We start from the raw sequence: 7,500 nt of genomic DNA on the forward strand, positions 1-7,500 counted from the left end.
AATAATTATTATTATTAGCCTATTATTATTATTACTATTGTATTTTAATGTATTAATGATCTTTTAACTATGTTTTTAATTATATAAAATTATAATTATAAAATAATTAATTAATTAACAATAATCAATTTGACTTAATTAAAATGCTAAACAATGCTTAAAAATCAAGAAATCATTTTTCTGTTTGTTTATAAAACAAGTAATTTTATCAAGATTATAGTAAAAGACTGAAGGAGATATCTTCTGACTCTTCTGGTCATTGAGCTGGACAGTAGAGCTTTGAGATCTTCTGTGTTAGATGACACAGAGAGCTGTTCATTGAGACGGACTGATGGTTTGTGTGTTTCTCTTTCTCTCTGTGTGATTGTGTGCTTCTCCTCCAGACCCCTTCGTTCCCACAGCGATCTTAGGTGAGCCGCGTCTGTGTTTCTCCACATCATGTTGGTTTGATTTGGGTTGTTTTACAGCTTCTCATCAGCTCACCCGTCTGTCTGTCTGTCGCTTCTCTTCCTTTGGCTTCCACCTTCACTCCATCCCATCCGCATCGCACCTCGTGTGTGTGATGTCACTTCCTGTCTGACATCTCATTTGCATGGACAGACATGTGGACTGGATGTGGAGGAGTGGATGGATGATGCTGTAGCTGCACATTCAACACACATGAGCGGTGATGTTAGTAAATCAATCCCCTGAATTCAGTCGGATTACACGTTTGAAGTCAGAAAAACTCTAAAAAAGCATCCAAAAATGGATTAAACAAAACATACTAGAAGATTAAATCAAATTAACTGTATTACTACTACTACTTCTACCACTACAATATTATTAGTTATATTAATAATAATAATTTATTGATAAATTAAAATTTATAAATTAATACATTAAATTTAATAATGTAATAATCCATTATTACATTTTGATTAATTCAATTTAAATTATTATTTAATTTTAATTCAATTTATTATTATTCTTATTATCATTATTATTATACACTTAATATGAATATTTCAATTAATTTATATATTTTTAAATACATTTTATATTTTAAACATAAAAAAAAGATTACGTTATTAAAATATATATTAAATTAATATATTATGTTACTTTGTATATACATTTATTATATGTATACATTTTATAATTTTAATAATAAATCTATGTATTAATCAAGTCAAATAATGAATTTATAAATTATAATTAAATATAATAAATATTGTTTGATAATAATATAATATATTAAATAATAATAATTGTTTTAAAATAAAATAAAATATATTAATGAAAAAAAACATAAGAAATCTTTTTTTTTTTTTTTTATTATTTTTTTTTTTTTTAGTGAAAGCTGTTTTTATGAACACCAAGATACTGAGGAGTGCAAGCTTAAAAGTTTTAGGGTTTATTAAACTATGGCTGATGATGATGGTGTTGCATTACACCTGAAGAACTAATATAATGATAAATGCAATAAAAGCGCCTGGCGAATGCATGAATGCAAACATAAATGCATCACTCTGTGGTTCTTCAGGTCAGTGTGGTGCCACTGATGCAGTTCATGAGCGGATGCTTTACTGTGTAAATGTGAAGACGGTTCTGCCGGTGTCTATTTTCCCCTTGGGATGTTTTTTGTAGTTTTTGGAGAAGGACGGCTGGATCAGCGTTTCTGTCTCGTTCTCTACATCCACTCCAGTGTTTCTTTGCTTCTCTGCTATTCTCTCTAATGTTTCTTCTGCCTTTAGCAGCTCTTTCTGACCTACTTGTTTTTATTTTTCTTATTTCGCAGCTGTTTATTGCTTTATTTTATGATAAAATAGAATAATAAAGCAGGTTTTGTCTCATTTTCGTGGCACCTCTATACCCTATTTATCTAAAGCGCTCCATACCCCAGAGTCGGCCCTCGCAAGGCCTGAAAATTTAATTGAAACATAATGTAATGAAAAATAAGAGCTCAGAGCGGCGTATTAAATATGAATGACTCTCGGCTAACGGCACGTGTAAACGATCGCTTGAGCGGGAACAGGTTTACATTACACAATAAAATGGGGGAAAAACAGCAAAGTTTCACCTCCGGCACACGAGGGTTTATGGACCAGAGAAGATGATGCTGATGTTCAACATGAGCAGAAGCACAATCAGCTCAGCTGCTGTTTCAGCACTTCTCAACCGCTTATGCCTTAGGATGTAGATTTTACACTGGACATCAAGTATTTATTGTTCAAAAGTCTTCAAATCAACCACTGCCATATGTTTGTTTGTTTATGATTTAAGGCATTTATTATATTAGTTTTTCTTTATTTAACATTTTTACTATTTAACATTTTATTTATTCATTTTAGTATATATTTTTTTAGTTTTATGTTTTAATAATTTTAATTGATAATTTAATACAGATTAATTTTTTGTATTTTATTATTATTATATTTATTATTAATTAATATAATCATCAATTAATTAATACATTTATGCATTTATTATATTTCTATTTTTATCATTTTGTACATTATTTTGAAAAGTTTCATTTATTTGATTTATTTATTTGCTTTAATTTGCATCTTCATTTATAGTTTAATTCATTTAATATATTTCTGTTTTTATAGTTTTAATATTTGATTTTATTATCTTTTTTATTATTTATTTTTCATATTTTGTATTTTGATTTATTGTATTTTTATTTTATTTTTCAATTATAATTTTTTATTTATAATTTAATACATTTATTAGATTTCTGTTTTTCTGTTTTTACTATTTATAAAAACAGTAATATTATTTATTTATGTAGTTGGTTATTTTGGTTATATTTTCTTAATTTTAAATTCTAATTAAATGCATTTATTGTCTTGAAGCCAGTAATACAATGCACAAAACACACTGAGTTCAGCACAGATCATGTTAATCCCCATTAAAGCTGTATTTTTGTTTATCATTTTTAAGGGTGAGGTCATGTAATTTGACAAATGATTGGCCTCCGTGTGACCTTTGACCTCCCCAGCACACTCGATCGAGGCAGCTGCTCTGTAGATCTCCATGAAGCGACTGCAATGTTCATCAATTTTATTTGCATTTCTTCTTTTGTTTTGAAACTCATTTTTCTCCTTCATTGTGATTTGATTCCCATAACACCCGGATCCCCGATCGCCCTACGACTGATCAGAGCTCTGCTAGTTCTCTTTGGTGTATTTGTTGCTTATACCCTGTCTCCTCTCTCTCTCTCTCTCTTCTCTCTGGCTGTCTCTCTTCTCTCTGTCTGTCTCTCTCTTCTCTCTTTTAACCTCTAATGTATCTGCTTAAAAAGTCCCCATTAATGGTAAGTTCATCAGCGTGACAGAGGTTGTGTGTTTCACTAGAGTCCCGTTCCTCTCCCTCCATTGGCGTTACAGCATCACTCGTCCACCTCATCTTCATCATCATCCTCCTCCTCCCGTGTTCATCTGCATCGTGTATCTGCTCTCTTTGCTTTGGCTTGTTGTGCTTTGGCCCGTGTGGCTCTGAACATCCGTCATCACACGCTCGATTATCCGCTTATGCTTTGCTGTTGATTGACAGCACCCAGGCCTCATGGCAGATCTCAGATCAGGGCGAAACAAGCAGACAGGCCGATTCTAGCCGTGTTTCTTTGAAGTTTTATCACGTGATATTTCACAAAGGAATGAACGAGCGGGGCAGTCAATCGATCCCTCCCTCCACATCCACTCATCCACCCTTCCTGCAACGTCGTGTCATGATCATCCATCGCCAGTGAATGGGAAAACAATCAAGCGCTTTCTTTTACACTGATTGATTAACTGAAAAAATTCAGGCAATTAAGGCAAAGACACTACAGGAGAAACATTGCACTGGTCAAAACACACAAGTGTTTATATTATTGCACTTTATCTATTTGCATCTGTAGATTACGGTTACAATAAATATATTTCAAAAGTTTTAATGTCCACTTCAGCCATTCTTACATACACCAAAACTTACAGTTTTATTCCTCTCTATATTCTGAAGGTTTTTACTGAGAGGTTTGTTCATACATCATTCACACTGAGTTATACAACATTTTGCTCCTAAAAACGTGGTAAAAATGCACATTTTTGAAGGCAATGAGTTTGTTTCTCCACTGCAGCAGCACTTACAAACACCAAAACTTAGGGTTTTATTCATATCTATATTTTGAAGGTTTTTACTGAAGGGTTTGTTCATAGATCATTCACACTGATTTATATAACATTTTAGCTCTAAAAACATGGTAAAAATGCATATCTTTAAAGGCGGTGAGGTTTTATCTCCACTTCAGTAATACTTGCACATACCAAAACTTAGAGTTTTATTCATATCTATGTTCTGAAGGTTTTTACTGAGGGGTTTGTTCATATATAATTCACACTGAGTTATACGACATTTTAGTACTAAAAACATGGTAAAAATTCATATCTTTAAAGGTGGTGAGGTTTTATCTCCACTTCAGTAACATTTACATACATCAAAACTTAGAGTTTTATTCCTATATATATTCTAAAGGGTTTTACTGAGGGGTTTGTTTATATATAATTCACACTGATTTATACAATATTTTATTCCTAAAAACATGGCGAAAATGAATAATTTTCTGTCTTTTGTGGGTTTTTTGTGGTTTATGGTGTTTTATGAGTTGTGGTGTGATATCACCTCAGTAAAACCTTTAACTCTAATATGTCAACCAATAATTTTTAAAAAAAACCAAGAATTTTGATCCTGGGTTTATCCATTATTCAGATTTATGTTCTGAAAATGTATGCAAGTTAAAGCATATAAAAAATAATAATATAATAAAATTATAACTATATAGATAAACTAACAAAAAACAATATAGAAACTTACTAAATTGTGAAAGCACTACAAAATGACAAAAACTTTAAAGTAACCATGAAAGCAGAAAACATAAAAATGAAGTCTTACTCAAAATATTACCAAAAACAATACTAGTATCTCAATAATACATTAAAAACAAAACTGCTACAGTGATAATTATTACTTAAATTTCTGTCCTTTTTACCTGAAGTGTCTTGCCTTACTTATTCAATAAGAAAAGTTTATCAAAAAATTTACGTTTTGTCTTTATTTGTTTGCTCTCATGTTGTTCCAAACCTGTACGGTGTTACTTTTCTGATATGTTTCTGGATTTTTAAGCAGGGTTATTTGATTTAGTTTTTTTTTATGTTTGTTTTTTTTCACACAATAAATGAGTTTTTATTATTTAAATGTGTATATACAAAAAATTATTATAATATATATTATATATTTTTTATATTATTAGTTTTTATATTATAATATTATATTATATGTATTTATATTATTAACATAATTTTGCATATTGAAATCACAGCATGCAGGTTTGGAATGATGTGATTGTGAATAAATAATGATGCATTTTCATTTTTAGTGAAGTATTATTTTAATTTAATACTACTATTTCAGCTCATTATTGATTTTGCACATTTAAATTTGTTAGGGCCTGTTTTCGAAGTCATGTAGCTGAAGTCACTGTAAAAGGAAGCGTAAGTGTGACCGTAAGCGTGACGTGTTTCACCGCTGCCACGTCATCGCGTGTGTTTTCTGTCCTGTGTTGCAGACGAGACTCAAACCCTGACCAGTGACACCAGCAGCCTGGTGCAGTCGCATACGCACACACACTCGTCACACACACACTCGCTGTGCAAGCGCGAGGCCGTGGACGTGCCGTACCAGACAGGCCAGCTGCATCCCGCCATCCGTGTGGCCGACCTTCTGCAGCACATCACGCAGATGAAATGCGCTGAGGGCTACGGCTTCAAAGAGGAGTACGAGGTAAGAGCTCATCGATCCTGTCATCCTCACTGCCGCTCATTCCTGTTTATGTCATTCATCATGATGATGATGGTGATGATGAGCGTGTTTCTTTTTGTTTTGTTAAGTCAGTTTGTTAGTGTGAGAGTGTGTTAACATCAGCTGCTGCTGCACAAGAGTCTCACACACACACGCACACACACACACACTCACACACACACATTTACTGCACGTTTTCTGAATGGGAACATTCCATAGACTTTTGCTGTCCTGTAACCAAATCCTTAAACAAATATTTCTGCATTTTTACATATCTTATTTTTCTTCCATTTTTACAGTTCAGGACATACTCAATTTAGCTCACCTCTAGGAGCAGATTTGTCTCCAAAATATAGTTAAATCTGCACACACACACACCTGCAGTAATGCATGATTGACACTAGATCAGTGCTTCTCAACCAGGGGCCGGGGCCCACGACGAGGCGTCCCATATAATATATTTTATTTATATAATTTATTTTACTCCTCAATATCTGCTATTCTTCAAGAATGTAATTTTTTTAACCTTTTGGAATCGCAATATGAGTCATGGTTAAAATTAAATAATTAAAAATTTAATTCAATTCATTTTAGATCAATTAAGTTAATCTATCCAAAATCTATGCTAAAAAGTATATTATATTTATTTTTTAAATTTTTCCTCTTCTATAACTGTTTTTGTTCATAAATGCACATGTCTTTAAACATATGGAATCACAAAATTATTCATGGTTAAAATGATAAAGTAATACAATTTAAAAAATCTAACTTTATTAAAAAAAGCACGCGCGCACACACACAAGATGATCAACATGTAATTTGAATGTGTAATTTTTACTCTTTTTTTGCCCCCTCAGTAACTATTTTACTAAAATAAATACAAAACAATAAAATAAAATATAAAATTCAATATAGTAAAATAAAAATAATAACTTTAATAATTATATTAAACTGCTTATAAAAACACCTGATAAAAGTGTTATTTGAAACATTATTTATTTTTTACTTTGTTTTTCCCTCAATAACTATAGTATATATATATGTGTGTGTGTGTGTGTGTGTGTGTAGTACAATTCTTTAAATGTCTGTAATTACAAAAATATGTAGTTTATAAAAATGCTAAGAGAACACATGATCAATTTGAAATGTTTTCTTTTCCCTTAATAACTGTTTTTAAGAATGTACAGTTCCTAAAACATCTAGAATCACAAATTCATGATAAAATAAAATAAAATAAAATAAAATAAAATAAAATAAAATAAAATAAAATAAAATAAAATAAAATAAAATATAACCTTACAGAAGAAACACTGGGGGTGATATATTAGCGTATATTAGGGAGTGTTAATGTATTGAGTTGGATGGGGTCAAAGAGGTTGAGAAGCACTGATCTTCATCATCATCATCCTCATTCACTCCTGTCTCATCTCCTCTCTCCTCTCCCCTGGTTCTCCCATCACCTCCTCTCTCGTCTCCTGTCCTCTATGTTGAGTGAGGTTCTGTCTGCTGTATTATAGATGAAGATGTTGTCAGGCACACAGTGACAGAAACACACCTGGTCTTTCTGAAGCCTCCAGGGTTCATATAATTGTGTGTGTGTGTGTGTGTGTGTGTGTGTGTGTGTGTGTGTGTGTGTGTGTGTGTGTGTGTGTGTGTGTGTGTGTGTGTGTGTGTGTG

At 31.9% G+C, this 7,500-nt stretch overlaps 1 pseudogene; it reads left to right on the top strand.

The window, feature by feature from the left end:
- Positions 1–7,500, top strand: part of LOC109074025 — a 115,473-nt pseudogene that overhangs the window by 73,841 nt on the left and 34,132 nt on the right.

This window comes from Cyprinus carpio, chromosome A2 (genome assembly GCF_018340385.1).
Source record: "Cyprinus carpio isolate SPL01 chromosome A2, ASM1834038v1, whole genome shotgun sequence".
In the NCBI taxonomy this organism is placed as follows: domain Eukaryota; kingdom Metazoa; phylum Chordata; class Actinopteri; order Cypriniformes; family Cyprinidae; genus Cyprinus; species Cyprinus carpio.